This window comes from Salvelinus alpinus, chromosome 37, assembly GCF_045679555.1.
Source record: "Salvelinus alpinus chromosome 37, SLU_Salpinus.1, whole genome shotgun sequence".
NCBI classification, from domain to species: domain Eukaryota; kingdom Metazoa; phylum Chordata; class Actinopteri; order Salmoniformes; family Salmonidae; genus Salvelinus; species Salvelinus alpinus.
In genome coordinates this window covers 16,245,946-16,262,362 of record NC_092122.1, presented here as the reverse complement: position 1 = coordinate 16,262,362, position 16,417 = coordinate 16,245,946, and the positions used below count along the sequence as shown (strand labels likewise).

General features: G+C 42.3%; 1 protein-coding gene across 4 annotated transcripts in view; it reads left to right on the top strand.

Moving 5' to 3' along the window:
• The window catches only part of LOC139565924 (pleiotrophin-A-like), a 70,628-nt gene that overhangs the window by 42,968 nt on the left and 11,243 nt on the right, over positions 1–16,417 (top strand). The window lies entirely within an intron of this gene.

Below are 16,417 nucleotides of genomic sequence, written 5' to 3'. Positions count from 1 at the left end.
TGATGCTGACCGGTACCTCTGATGGTTCGTTGACATGAATGTTTTTGTCAGTTTTAATTTAGTTATAGTATATTGTAATCAGTCCCTTGAGGAGGAAGTACCATAGCTTACAGAAAACGTTGGAGAAACACAGGATTTGAGGAATATACTTTTATACTGAAGGCATGGCCCATCCCATGGCCCTCCATCCATATAGCCTCGAAGACAATGCAATAACATTACTTGTTTTGGCTTGGAGTAATGTCCTTGACATAACAGGGTTGTCCAATCTGTTCACACCCACCATTTTCAATAAATAACCTCCCTCTCTACATCCCGGAGAGCTGAAAATAAGACTGTCTCTGAAACCTGGGAAATAGTGCATCTAGCCCATAATGACAGATGGTGTAATTCATTTAAATTAGCAGAAAGTCAGAAATAGTAGTTAAATATGGACAGTGCAAGTAGTTAAATAGAGGCAGCGCTCCATCCACGTGTCTGTAAATATCTTCTGGTTCCATATTCAGAACATACACACACACCCACTGGGCAAAAATTGGTTGAATCAATAATGTTTCCACGTCATTTCATCCAAAAAATTGAATGTGATGATGTAGAATCAATGTGGGAAACTGATTGGATTAGGAAAAAGTAATCAATGTTAGGAAATTTCGTTATTTTTTCAGCCAACTTTTAAACTAAATCCAATGACATGGTGAAATATTTTGTTGATTTCACGTTAAATTTACGTTAGTTGACAACTCAACCAAATGTCAATCAAAACTAGACGTTGAACTGAGATCTGTGCTAAGTGGTAATGCAGGGTTTGTTTGCCGACAGACACTAGAATAAGACTTGCTGGAAGAGAAATTAGACTATTAAATGAACATGGCAGACGTGAGCCTCTCTCTCTCATGACAATCTGGTGCTTGTACCACGGAGAGTGATCATTCTGCTTTGACTACTGTTGCAAACTTGCTGAATTTTGATTGATTGGGCACTATGGCCAAATGTATTTCTCCATTCAGACTGTGTTGTCTGTCTTTGTTGTTTAGTGTCTAATCCAAAATGGCGGGTACTCAGGAGAAGCACCAGTGTCAAATTCTTGTTCCGCCACTACTCGCATTAGATCAGCGTCTCATAGGACTGATATTTGAATGATTCAGGCTCAGTGGAAACTTGGTGTAAAATCAAAGCCTGACAAAATGATTTGTTATCATAGATGAATAGTTTTCGCCTCAGGGCACAGAACATCCTTAACATGCCAGATACAACAACTCCTTCATAGTCCACGTAAAAGGGAATACATGATCTGAATGTCACAAACATGTTATTCAGCCATAGTACTGAGCCTGCCTGTTTATGAATGACTGGAGACGTCCTATATGTGAAAGCATACAGTAGCCCTCTATCCGTAGGAGGATTTTACATTTTACAGAAACTCTCATACATTTTATAACACTGGTCCTCATTTCTTCAGGCAGTACCTAAAACAGCCCAGAAGAGGGCAGTGTGTAGTTAATGAGAAGGACCAGAACTCAAGCGTTTCCATGACTGAATGTCAACAAAAGCCATTCTCTCAAGAGACAAAAAACACCTACACATGGAGGTTTCAGTGAAGTTGTGACCATAGATATAATTTAAGCCGCTAGAGCGGGAATTATTATGAAGAGAAATCAATGGAAACACCCGCTATACTAAGACAAAAGAGACTGGATGTGTGGAAGCCAAGCAAGGCAGAGAGCTGTAAGCATGATGAAGCACAAGGCCATTGCTGCCTGTATTAGCAGAGGATGACAGTAGAGCCTGTTCAGTATTTCAGGAGAGAAGGGATGTGGGCTGCGTTCAGCAAGGCACAATGTTTTGGAAGAAATAGAAACTGATAGCAATATAAACTGTAGAACAAACACGCCTCTGTAGAAGAAGGAATAATGTCCTCTCTATTCTTGACTTTCTACTTGCAACGTTCCACAAGGGTTGCCTATTGAACAAAGCCCTGATGCTCGTTCAGGATTACACAACAGAATGGAGGGGAGAGAGGTCGCTGTGTGTCTGCAACTACTACAGATCATGAGAGCCTCTGCGTCATACAGTTGGAAGATCCCAGCGCCATCAGAATGAACTAAATCTGTTCTGGAACAGTAAGAGTATTTTGTTCATGGTGGAGTATTGAGGTGTATTTAACACAACATAACAAAAGCTTCTGGAGGCCTACATGATAAATGCTTTATAAATGAAAATGTCACGGTATAATAGTAAGGGTTACGATACATGAGCACTCTAATACTTGGTGGGAGAGGAAGATTAGGTTTTAATCATAGGAAGGATGGTAAGAGGTATAATTCAGCACACCCACTATATACCACCAACATGTAGACATTTACTGTATGTCGTCAAAAAGTAGTAACTTATTCCTGATGCCGATATTAAGGTTGCCTTCAGTTCCCCATCTTCATACTCCAAGCTAAGGACCTTCTCCAACAACTTGCTTACGATCAAATCACATGAACTTGATTAACCTTTGAGGGCTATTAAAATTCAGTTATTGATCGAGAGCCCAAAGAACATTTTCAATCCTGTTTAGTCTAGACTACTATCCACCCAGACAGATCACCACAGACACGACATCATCCCCGGCTGTTTATCTACACTTCAATGTTAACTCCAATCTGGACATTTCCATCCAACAAACAGAAACAACTGAACAGAATATATTGCCCATCCACACACAAGTACAATAGAGGAATGCTTTCCTACTGAATTAAAATCCTCCCTTTATATTTATCTAACCTGAGACAGGTGCTTGTGGAAAATATTAATAAAAACAACTTGGAAAAGGTGTTTGAATGTTGGGCACAAGCACTAATTTGTTCACTCCACACACCTGCTACTAGCATGTGGGTACATCTGGAGTCAATTAGGACGTCAGTGACAAGGGTCTCAAGAGAAAACGACTGAAAATAACCAGCCACAATTCACTTCTACAAAAGCGAACAGGTTAGTGATTACAAACTAAAATGCTAAGTTTTAAGTATCTGAAAAGGAACAAAAAATATAGGTTGTGTGGAGGACTGAAATCAATGTGACACAGGACAGGCATTTACTTTGTTTAAGGAACACAAACCAATATTATTTTGGACCACCTCAGGAGGAGCTATAGGAGGACAGGGTCATTGTAATACCTGGAATGGAATATATAGAACTGTATCAAAATGATGGAAACCACTCGGTTCCATTAATTCCATTTCAGCCATTACAATCATCCCATCCTCCTATAACTTCTCTCACCAGTCTCCACTGCATTGGTCTTATATATCCCACACACAGTAGCAATCTCTTGTCAGGGTAAGCTGAGGTGAGACACTAAGCGAAGGGAATTTACTACTGTTGGCTTTTGTGTATGTCGTAATCTTCACCTAAGCCTTGTTCCCTCGCCCAGCTTACTGTCTTGTCTCTGTCTTTTACAGGCTAGTTTTCTAGAGGACCTTGGTGCATTGAGTAAAGACAGCTAGGTACCCCTGACTCTAATAAGGAAAAGGTAGAAACACTGCCTAGACATGGTTATGCTTGGAATGTCAAAAGTCAGTTTGGGATGCTGGTTTCCATATTCTATTCCCTTGCACGAACCATGGTTTATCGCATTTGTAGGAGCTGTTCTTTGCTGTGCCCTGAGTGGTAGGCTGGGATGGTGGTTTAAATGGGTATGAAAGTAGTATAGGATTAGAGGTGACTGACAGCTTCATATCTCCTCTAGCAGCTTTAGCCAGGCTGGTTCCATGTTGTCCTCTAGCAGCTTTAGCCAGGCTGGTTCCATGTTGTCCTCTAGCAGCTTTAGCCAGGCTGGTTCCATCTTGTCCTCTAGCAGCTTTAGCCAGGCTGGTTCCATCTTGTCCTCTAGCAGCTATAGCCAGGATGGTTCGATGTTGTCCTCTAGCAGCTTTAGCCAGGCTGGTTCCATGTTGTCCTCTAGCAGCTTTAGCCAGGCTGGTTCCATGTTGTCCTCTAGCAGCTTTAGCCAGGCTGGTTCCATATTGTCCTCTAGCAGCTTTAGCCAGGCTGGTTCCATGTTGTCCTCTAGCAGCTTTAGCCAGGCTGGTTCCATGTTGTCCTCTAGCAGCTTTAGCCAGGCTGGTTCCGTGTTGTCCTCTAGCAGCTTTAGCCAGGCTGGTTCCGTGTTGTCCTCTAGCAGCTTTAGCCAGGCTGGTTCCATGTTGTCCTCTAGCAGCTTTAGCCAGGCTGGTTCCATGTTGTCCTCTAGCAGCTTTAGCCAGGCTGTTTCATCTTGTCCTCTAGCAGCGTTAGCCAGGCTGGTTCCATGTTGTCTTCTAGCAGCTTTAGCCAGGCTGGTTCCATCTTGTCCTCTAGCAGCTTTAGCCAGGCTGGTTCCATGTTGTCCTCTAGCAGCTTTAGCCAGGATGGTTCGATGTTGTCCTCTAGCAGCTTTAGCCAGGCTGGTTCCATGTTGTCCTCTAGCAGCTTTAGCCAGGCTGGTTCCATGTTGTCCTCTAGCAGCTTTAGCCAGGCTGGTTCCATGTTGTCCTCTAGCAGCTTTAGCCAGGCTGGTTCCATGTTGTCCTCTAGCAGCTTTAGCCAGGCTGGTTCCATCTTGTCCTCTAGCAGCTTTAGCAAGGCTGGTTCCATCTTGTCCTCTAGCAGCTTTAGCCAGGCTGGTTCTATCTTGTCCTCTAGCAGCTTTAGCCAGGCTGGTTCCATCTTGTCCTCTAGCAGCTTTAGCCAGGCTGGTTCCATCTTGTCCTCTAGCAGCTTTAGCCAGGCTGGTTCCAACTTGTCCTCTAGCAGCTTTAGCCAGGCTGGTTCCATCTTGTCCTCTAGCAGCTTTAGCCAGGCTGGTTCCATCTTGTCCTCTAGCAGCTTTAGCCAGGCTGGTTCCATCTTGTCCTCTAGCAGTTTTAGCCAGGCTGGTTACATATTGTCTCGCGCTTTGAAACCCTTCGCATTGTAACGCCATGTCGTTGAGGATGGGGTATCTCTGTGACACAGGAGGTTGGTGTCACCTTAATTGGGGAGGATGGGGTCATGGTAATGACTGGAGCAGAATCAGTGGAATGGTATCAAATACATGGTTTCTATGTGTTTGATGCCATTCCATTCGTTCCGTTCCAGACATTATTATAAGCCGTCCTCCCCTCAGCAGCCTCCCCTGCTCTATGAATGTGTCGGTTTGAATGAACATACTGTAATGTAGATGGGTCTTCTCTGCTCAAAACAAAGCTTCTAAAATCGATTGAGTGTTAACAGTACTATCATATTAAATCAGCCCTCTTAGGTTTGGTTTGTTCTTTCAGTTAACTTTTTCTACTTTCAGGTTAAGTGAAACATTTTCAGTTACTGATTCGTTGCAAATTCAAGGTTGGTAATCAGAAGTATAGAGTCAAAATTTGATTCCAAAAAGTATTGAGTGATGTTAAAAGTAAGCCTGTGGCCTTTAAAGTTCTGCAGTAGAATGTTTTGCACCTATTGTAGTGAAGTCAAGGCACAGTCAAGCTTCCACCGTCAGAGCTAAAGAGCACATTGTGGTGTTTGCATAACATTGTGGGTTTAACATATTGACATCTCACTGCAGTTAATTAAATCCTTGGAGCCCTTCGACACTATTCATGTATCTATGATGTTAATGCTAATAATTTATTGTTGAAGTATTATTCATTTTTAGCCTCACTGTCCTTGACACTGACATTCACGTTGAAAACAATCAGTCCTTTTTGATAACCTCCGTCGTCCACTCAGTTTCCTATGACTGACATCAAAACAACGCTCCTTAGCTGAAAGAAAGTAGCATAAACATATGAACACACTGCCTGTGTGATAGAGGGAGAAAACCAGAGAGCACGTACGAGAGGAGCGACAGCGCTTTAATCAAAAGCCAGACCAAACTCCCCAAGGTGTACGCAAACGCTGTCTTTCAGACCTGATTTAATGAACTAGTGTCTCAAGGTGCTTTCACCAACGTCTCTTCAATTAGGAGGACTGATCTAAATTGGAAGCTTTTGAGAGAAAGCTGATAAAGGTACACACACACACACACAGAGAGAGAGGGGGAGATAAGGAGAGAGAGATATGGAGATGACTGAGGTGCTAACAGTGTGAGGCTAGAGGGACAGGCTGCTGTCACTTGGCTGCCAGTCAGGCTTGCATGTGAGAGGGGATCAGAGGAACACAACTGGCAAGAGAGACAGGATCTAAAGTGAAAAAAAAAAAGCTGCTACTTCCAGCAAACAAGAAGGAACCAAAACAAGACGAAATGAAAGACGGATAGGAAGGGGGATACCTAGTCAGTTGCACAACTGAATGCATTCAACCGAAATGTGTCCTCTGCATTAGAGAGAGAGAGAGAGAGAGAGAGAGAGAGAGAGAGAGAGAGAGAGAGAGAGAGAGAGAGAGAGAGAGAGAGAGAGAGAGAGAGAGAGAGAGAGAGAGAGAGAGAGAGAGAGAGAGAGAGAGAGAGAGAGAGAGAGAGAGAGAGAGAGAGAGAGAGAGAGAGAGAGAGAGAGAGAGAGAGAGAGAGAGAGAGAGAGAGAGAGAGAGAGAGAGAGAGAGAGAGAGAGAGAGAGAGAGAGAGATCTCTCCAATAGCCAGAGGCATCCCATAGCTAATGCAAGCGTGACTTCCACCCATCTCACTATGATGAATTCTGATCAAAACGAAGAGGGAGTAAAAGCGCTCCCGGAAAATTGTAATATTTCAATATTTCTCATGTCCCTGTTGAAAATGAATATTCATCAAATATGCTAATTTGCTCGAGCCAGAAACAAAACACAAACAAACATGGGCATCGTTGTTGAGTAAAGCCTTCGAATGCAGAAGACAGGAGGACTAATGGTAATGCACCGTAACAGTGTTTAACATGCTAAACTGCTGAGGCAACGCAGCTCGAGCTGCACGCTAGCCTGCAGGGGTGCACGGAGACGCTTAAAGGAAATCTTTTTACTTCGATTTTTTCTGGAGAGTTGTGAGACGATCTCCATGAGCACAAAACTGCTCATTTTTTTGAGAGACATTTAGGTAGAGTAGACATTTCTAAAACAGACATGGGATTCCCATCTGTCTTACTTCAAACAGCTCACAGCTCAACAGATATACTGGCAGTCAAGTGGAAAAATATCTAAATAAGAGATGTTTGCATTGAGACTGTTTATCATGAAGAGGGGCTGTTTGTTTGGAGAGTTTATACTCTGGTGGTGGTTAATGGACTGTATGCTTTTTGCAAGGGAGAGATCCTAGGATCTTTGGATAGTGTGTGTGTGTGTGTGTGTTTGAAAGTGTAAGAGAGAGCAATTGATGAAGAGAAAATGGAGAGGGTTTAGGGTGTGGGATACAGAGTGGGTGTCTAGATGCTAAATGTAATTTGTTGAATGTAATGGAGGCATTCACGCATAATTTGATGTCTTCCATTTGAGTCTTTTCAGCTCTGATGCACTCACTGAGCCACTGCTTGTCATCATTATTAATGTGTTTTATCATTAAACAAGCCTGTTGCCTCGGCTACGTAGAATCCTGCTCTATTCGGCACCTTGCAGCACGCACGCACGCACGCACGCACGCACGCACACACACACACACACACACATGTTATGTTTGTGTTCATAAGAGGATATCTCTGGAGATTGGAGATTGGTAGTACGTGGCTGTTAGTAGAGATAATGAGACCCATCTGCACACAGTCACACTTTCACACAATAATACAGCCACACTGTCACAGAATAACACAGTCACACAATCATAGTCACACAATAATACAGTCACAAAATAATACAGTCATACAGTCACTCAGTCACTGCCTGACCTTTCCAACTGAGAAATCTGAATATACACACCATACACACGACATACACACCTGAACACTGAAACATGGTGACAAGCCTCAATGAAGGATGGAGGATCATGAGTAAAGACTTGCTCCCGCTCAGCTTGATAGCTCCAAGGTTGATGTACGGAGACAACTTTTACCCACAGCCATTGTAAACCATGACTGGTGAAGGTTTGTTAACCATGACTTTGACTATCTTCCTCTGGCTGGTGGACGTTTGTTAACCATGACTTTGACTATCTTCCTCTGGCTGGTGGAGGTTTGTTAGCCATGACTTTGACTATCTTCCTCTGGCTGGTGGAGGTTTGTTAACCATGACTTTGACTATCTTCCTCTGGCTGGTGGAGGTTTGTTAACCATGACTTTGACTATCTTCCTCTGGCTGGTGGAGGTTTGTTAACCATGACTTTGACTATCTTCCTCTGGCTGGTGGAGGTTTGTTAACCATGACTTTGACTATCTTCCTCTGGCTGGTGGAGGTTTGTTAACCATGACTTTGACTATCTTCCTCTAGCTGGTGGAGGTTTGTTAACCATGACTTTGGCTATCTTCCTCTGGCTGGTGGAGGTTTGTTAACCATGACTTTGACTATCTTCCTCTGGCTGGTGGAGGTTTGTTAACCATGACTTTGACTATCTTCCTCTGGCTGGTGGAGGTTTGTTAACCATGACTTTGACTATCTTCCTCTGGCTGGTGGAGGTTTGTTAACCATGACTTTGACTATCTTCCTCTGGCTGGTGGAGGTTTGTTAACCATGACTTTGACTATCTTCCTCTAGCTGGTGGAGGTTTGTTAACCATGACTTTGACTATCTTCCTCTGGCTGGTGTAGGTTTGTTAACCATGACTTTGACTATCTTCCTCTGGCTGGTGGAGGGTTGTTAACCATGACTTTGACTATCTTCCTCTGGCTGGTGGAGGTTTGTTAACCATGACTTTGACTATCTTCCTCTGGCTGGTGGAGGTTTGTTAACCATGACTTTGACTATCTTCCTCTGGCTGGTGGAGGTTTGTTAACCATGACTTTGACTATCTTCCTCTGGCTGATGGAGGTTTGTTAACCATGACTTTGACTATCTTCCTCTGGCTGGTGGAGGTTTGTTAACCATGACTTTGGCTATCTTCCTCTGGCTGGTGGAGGTTTGTTAACCATGCCTTTGACTATCTTCCTCTAGCTGGTGGAGGTTTGTTAACCATGACTTTGGCTATCTTCCTCTGGCTGGTGGAGGTTTGTTAACCATGACTTTGACTATCTTCCTCTGGCTGGTGGAGGTTTGCTAACCATGACTTTGACTATCTTCCTCTGGCTGGTGGAGGTTTGTTAACCATGACTTTGACTATCTTCCTCTGGCTGGTGGAGGTTTGTTAACCATGACTTTGACTGTCTTCCTCTGGCTGGTGGAGGTTTGTTAACCATGACTTTGACTATCTTCCTCTGGCTGGTGGAGGTTTGTTAACCATGACTTTGGCTATCTTCCTCTGGCTGGTGGAGGTTTGTTAACCATGCCTTTGACTATCTTCCTCTAGCTGGTGGAGGTTTGTTAACCATGACTTTGGCTATCTTCCTCTGGCTGGTGGAGGTTTGTTAACCATGACTTTGACTATCTTCCTCTGGCTGGTGGAGGTTTGCTAACCATGACTTTGACTATCTTCCTCTGGCTGGTGGAGGTTTGTTAACCATGACTTTGACTATCTTCCTCTGGCTGGTGGAGGTTTGTTAACCATGACTTTGACTATCTTCCTCTGGCTGGTGGAGGTTTGTTAACCATGACTTTGACTATCTTCCTCTGGCTGGTGGAGGTTTGGGGCAGGATATTTCTTCAAAGTTTATTGGTCACGTAAACAGTTTTGCAGATGTTATTGCGGATGCAGCGAAAGGCTTGTGTTTCTAGCTCCAACAGTGCAGCAATATCTAGCAATACAGTAAAATCTTTTTTCCTGGGGTTTTGTGAACAACTGTTATGTTGTTCAGGTCATACTGTTGTTCCGGTCATACTGTATACCTGGTGGCTGTGTTTGCAACCAGTCTTTCACTGCACTCCGTAGTCAAGATGTTTTTCATCTGTTTAGAAATGTATCTTAAAAGGTGTGATGATGAAACACAAACAGGCAAACACTAACCCTAACCTTAACCCTAACCCTAACCGTAACCGTAACCCTAACCCTAACCCTAACCCTAACCCTAACCCTAACCCACAAGAAATACATCATTTTAATGTACTGTGTGTCTGGATGAAGCATTTTTCTGCTTCTCTAAAATATAACTAAAACATCTCAAAGGTGTATATCCATGCTACTTTCCCCAAGGACAAATAGAAGAATACTCAAACTTCATTTTCTCTTTCAATAAGAGTTAACAGAAAGTAATAGCTAAACCAACAAGTGAATCGTGATCTTTTGAGATAGTCTGGCATCACGTTTTAAACTAGGGGTCACCTCATCGAGAGTGATGTGATGACCTGATCTTAATAAGGTCTGGAGTTTCTCACAAAGTCAGGAAAGACTCCTGGCCCTCTCATAGCCCTGTACCAGGCATGAGTGGTTGTTGTACCTTTTATATTGCTAAGTAATAAGATATCACAATGAAGTCTTAAGGAGTATATAAACCCACCAGAGACCAGCCAGTTACAGGACTCTGTAATCTGACAAATGTCATTTCCAGAACTATCTCTCTAGCCTACATAAACACCATTACACCATTATTGTTGGTCACCTTCTCACTAAGATAACAGAATATTGTCATGTACGCATTACATTTTGCAACAACAATACTAGGCATAGGACAGGGAGGGGAGGGAGTTACTTCTCCCTGTTCACAAGTTTGTTTAGGCCTATTTGTTTTCCTAATCTGTGAGCGGCTGAGGTTGGATGAACAGCGGAAAGTTTATTTAACCTAAAACAATGCTTTGAAAGGCTACACTTATCTCTAAATACGATCTATGTATAATTTAATTCTTGCTGGTTTAAGAAAATGGGGATTTTCCTCTGAGCCTTTAGGAGGATAGAATTCAATGCATGTTTTATTTATGTATGGCTACTTACCACAGCATGCTAGTGCATAAATCCCCCTCATTTGTTAGGATATCTCCCTCTGTCATACCAGTAGAGAGTTGTAATGGTTGGATTACCATATCATCTATTCCGTTCAAAATATTAACATGAAAAAAAGATCAAGTGTACATTTTCGTTCTTTGGAAGATGACTGTGGTCCAGTATTTTGCATGTAGCTTTAGAAAGCTAATAGAAGCTAGTAGAAAGCTAACACCCCCCAGTCGTTCCTCTTTCTACTGTCTTTTCATTTATTCATTTTAACGGCTCTTTTCTTCCACGGCTAAAAACTTTATTGCCTCCGTTTCTTTGGTTGAAATGCTACTGAAAGGATCAGATAATATGAATAGATGATATGAATAGAGGCTTTAACTATTGAAGCAGTATCAATGAGAGAGGGAGTGGAGCGGGAATGGAGGGGAAGGAGTTTGTGGTGAGCTCCAGGGCTCGTCTTGGTCTCTGAGTGGCACAGCCTTTTGTGCATAGCCCTGGAGCGCTTGGAGATTCATTGAGGGCCCATCGATTTCAGGCCCAGCGTCTAGCTAGCTATCCTCCATTGCTTCCCTCGCTGAGCGCCACCCCTGTTCACAGATCAATGGGGAAATGGAGTGTTTGATAGGACTAATTCTGCCTGGCTCATGGACTGTGTCTGCCACAGTGTTTCTGTCGAGGGCTGAGGAGTACTGAGCTGCATGTGCCTGCTTGGCAGCTGGTGAACGCAAGTTCTCCTGTGGTCCCTAAGCCATGTCGTCCTCCTCTAACGGAGTGGTTGGGGTTGGACCTCACACGCCTACCCAGCACTCCACACTGTGATCTTCCCCGCTGCGCCACAGGAAAGAATCCCACTTCATTGTGACAGATAGGAGTGATGACTCATCGTATTAGACCTTCTCATTTGGCTTCCAGTGGTATTCAAACTTTTTCAGCCTGGACCCCATTTTTTTCCCACCAGAATTTCTGGGGACCCTACTTTTTTTCGCAATAATTTCTCTAAAAATCTAATGACAACCTTAAAAGCGGTACATTTACATTTTTTACATCAACAAATAACCTTGAAATTAAAAGTAACCAATAAATACTGTGAAGTTGACCATGGATTTTGTTTATGCAACAACGCAGGTCTACAGACGGGAACCAAATAAATCTCTAACCAAAGAAAACACAGGCTTCAATCATGCCTGGAAACCTGGCAGTAGTGCTGAAACATTAGTGCTTTTTGAGGTCGGTTTGGTTTCGGTTACATTAAAAATGAAAGGTTTTCGATTTCGGTTTCAAATATTTGTGTTGAATGCTGTAACAACACAGAATAAAACAATGAATACAATGAAAAGTCCCATGATGGTAGTGACTGCCCATTACTGCTTATCACTTATTAACCATAATTTATTCACATTAGTTTACTTTAATAAAATAATTCAATTATTGTGTATATTACATTTGTTTTATTTGATTACTTTCTTAATTCATTCCAAGTCATTATCTAATCGCTATAGAGCTGCTGCCTATGCTGTCTGACAAAAATCACTATTTTGTAGTTCTTCAAAGTAAATAATGCATGCTTTTATGACTGCTGAATACCAACTATCAATTACTTTGATAATGTATTTTCAGGTAGAGATACCTGGCCAAGCAACAGCTGATCTCTACATCCCCTCACGATACCGCATTCTTGTCTCCTCCGTAGCAGGCGTAAAGAAACATGCATAGTTTCATACTGTACTTTCTTTGGAAACACAGACCGGACAATTATATTATATATATTATAGTCATTGTAGTTAATTACCATGTTTTACGCGCTAAACTATGTAGAATATTGGCCTGCTGGAAACTACAACTCCCTACTATATTGCACAGTTCAGGCTGGATCTGATTAATCTATAGAGATATTGTGCAATTTGACTATTGAGCTCAAAGAAAAAAACTGAATGAAATAGAACTGATGTCGGTCAATTAGTTGTTTAAAAAACGGACAATAACAGATATATTGGTTAATCGCTCAGCACTAACTGGCAGCAAGCCAACCTGTTACCTGGATGTCTTGTCTAACAAGCAACGAAATTATACGTTTATTGTAGCAATACCTATTACCCAGAATGCATCACAAACCCTACCAATTACCTAATTGACAGTCAACTTCAATAAAGGTATGAAAAAGGTACAAACACATTCAGGTAATATATTCCACATGATCAATATCTCCACATCAATAACAGTCAATAAATGTGATTTTCATAATAAACGGGTGTTAATCGACGTCTGGACATACATAATCAGGCAAGACTTTAGCTTATGTGACAGAGGACATTGGACAATAGTCACAAATATATTCACTCAAGAAAATTGTATTTTTCAAATAATCTTTATCAAAAACGTTTGTATATTGTCCAATACAATACAATAATCTGTACTCTTATTTGTTTGGTAATTTATTTTTTATTTTTACTAAATGTCTATAAAAATGTACAATTTTGGCACCCAACTGGAGGTTCACGACCCCAACTTTGAATCCCACTGTCATAGGGTGTCTGGTTGTGATATGAGAAGATATACAGTGGGGAGAACAAGTATTTGATACACTGCCGATTTTGAAGGTTTTCCTACTTACAAAGCATGTAGAGGTCTGTAATTTTTATCATAGGTACACTTCAACTGTGAGAGACGGAATCTAAAACAAAAATCCAGAAAATCACATTGTATGATTTTTAAGTAATTAATTTGCATTTTATTGCGTGACATAAGTATTTGATACATCAGAAAAGCAGAACTTAATATTTGGTACAGAAACCTTTGTTTGCAATTACAAAGATCATACGTTTCCTGTAGTTATTGACCAGGTTTGCACACACTGCAGCAGGGATTTTGGCCCACTCCTCCATACATACCTTCTCCAGATCCTTCAGGTTTCGGGGCTGTCGCTGGGCAATACGGACGTTCAGCTCCCTCCAAAGATTTTCTATTGGGTTCAGGTCTGGAGACTGGCTAGGCCACTCCAGGACCCTGAGATGCTTCTTACGGAGCCACTCCTTAGTTTCCCTGGCTGTGTGTTTCGGGTCGTTGTCATGCTGGAAGATCCACCCACGACCCATCTTCAATGCTCTTACTGAGGGAAGGAGGTTTTTGGCCAAGATCTCGCGATACATGGCCCCATCCATCCTCCCCTCAATACGGTGCAGTCGTCCTGTCCCCTTTGCAGAAAAGCATCCCCAAAGAATTATGTTTCCACCTCCATGCTTCACGGTTGGGAGGGTGTTCTTGGGGTTGTACTCAACCTTCTTCTTCCTCCAAACACGGCGAGTGGAGTTTAGACCAAAAAGCTCTATTTTTGTCTCATCAGACCACATGACCTTCTCCCATTCCTCCTCTGGATCATCCAGATGGTCATTGGCAAACTTCAGACGGGCCTGGACATGCGCTGGCTTGAGTAGGGGGACCTTGCGTGCGCTGCAGGATTTCAATCCATGACAGCGTAGTGTGTTACTAATGGTTTTCTTTGAGACTGTGGTCCCAGCTCTCTTCATGTCATTGACCAGGTCCTGCCGTGTAGTTCTGGGCTGATCCCTCACCTTCCTTATGATCATTGATGCCCCACGAGGTGAGATCTTGCATGGAGCCCCAGACCGAGGGTGATTGACCGTCATCTTGAACATCTTCCATTTTCTAATAATTGCGCCAACAGTTGTTGCCTTCTCACCAAGCTGCTTGCCTATTGTCCTGTAGCCCATCCCAGCCTTGTGCAGGTCTACAATTTTATCCCTGATGTCCTTACACAGCTCTCTGGTCTTGGCCATTGTGGAGAGATTGGAGTCTGTTTGATTGAGTGTGTGTACAGGTGTCTTTTATACAGGTAACAAGTTCAAACAGGTGCAGTTAATACAGGTAATGAGTGGAGAACAGGAGGGCTTCTAAAAGAAAAACTAACAGGTCTGTGAGAGCCGGAATTCTTACTGGTTGGTAGGTGATCAAATACTTATGTCACGCAATAAAATGCAAATTAATTACTTAAAAATCATACAATGTGATTTTCTGGATTTTTGTTTTAGATTCCGTCTCTCACAGTTGAAGTGTACCTATGATAAAAATTACAGACCTCTACATGCTTTGTAAGTAGGAAAACCTTCAAAATCGGCAGTGTATCAAATACTTGTTCTCCCCACTGTAAATCCCACTATTTGAAATGATCTATGGGTGTTGGGAGGGATAGTGAGAAGAAATTGTTCCTGAGCAGTGGACAGAACAGGGATTGATTCAAGAATCTGGCTCAATGTTTCCTGACTGTTACTCTGTCAGATTATTTACCTCAGTTTGGATCTCACTATGGGCCAATGCGGGTGAAGTAGCACCTTAGGAAGTCAAACCCACATTACTTTTCACAGGGTTCAGGGCCGCAAAAAATCGTAACTTTATTCCCAAATACAAGTTAAATATCATACGATATCCTGGGTATGTTACAGTATGCATGGTGTGTACAGTATCTGAGAACTCAGCCATTATCAATCGACTCTGTAGTAGTGGGGCGGCAGGTAGCGCAGCAGCTAGAGTGTTGGGCCAGTAACCAAAAGGTTGCTGGTTTGAATACCCGAGCCAACAAGGTGTAAAATCGATGTGCCCTTGAGCAAGGCACTTAAGCCTAATTTAGTCCAGGGGCACTGTACTACTATGGCTGACCTTGTAAAACAACACATTTCACTGCACCTATCTGGTGTATGTGACAACAAAAACATCTTTATTTTTTTGGTAAAAGTTTACAATGGAGATGCACATGTAGCATCTAAAAGTCAGGTGTACTGAATCAATCCATTCATCCATTATGGAAAGTGTTGTCATGCTCTGAGAGACAGAAAGGGATCTGGTGTAAATATTTCATGCACAGCACCAGTGAGTGAAAGGAGGAACACTTGATTCCATTGCAATGAGGGAAACCCTGTAGTCTACCCCTCAGCATACTATGCTGTCTGAACATAATGTACTGAACGCTGCAGGAGGTTGATATCCCCCTTTAACCTGTAGCCCTCCTCAACTACACCTGGACCTGGACTGTAACTCATCTGCAGACTGCTTATGAATCATTAAAGGGAAAGACTTCTCCTTTGAGAAGTCACAATGTAGTAGCTTCCAAAATGGGTTGGTTGCAAACGTGGAGTACGATTGGGGAATTTCTCAGAAAACTATTTAGATTTCGCAGGTTGTCTATTCATAGAAACGATCAAAGCTGTTGGACTAACAAGATTTTTCTTGGAATAGAGAGAAGAATGGACCATTGGCTGAACAGTTTGACTGACACAAAACTGCTTCTGGCAAGAAAACAGTCTGTCTAAAAGGGTTCTCAAATCAAATCAAATGTTATTCTGCCTCTCAATTAATGTGGGTATGCCATATGCTTCCACTGTTGGGGGTTCAAGCCCTGTATTGTAAGGGTTCAGATGTGTTAAAACTCAGAGTAGAGTCATTAAATATAGATGCACTGAGAGCAGAAGTGAATTCAACCAGTGAGCGCTCTATTAATAATGGCTAATAATAAAATATAGGAGAGAGTTTGAATGCCATCTTTTTAAATTGATTATCA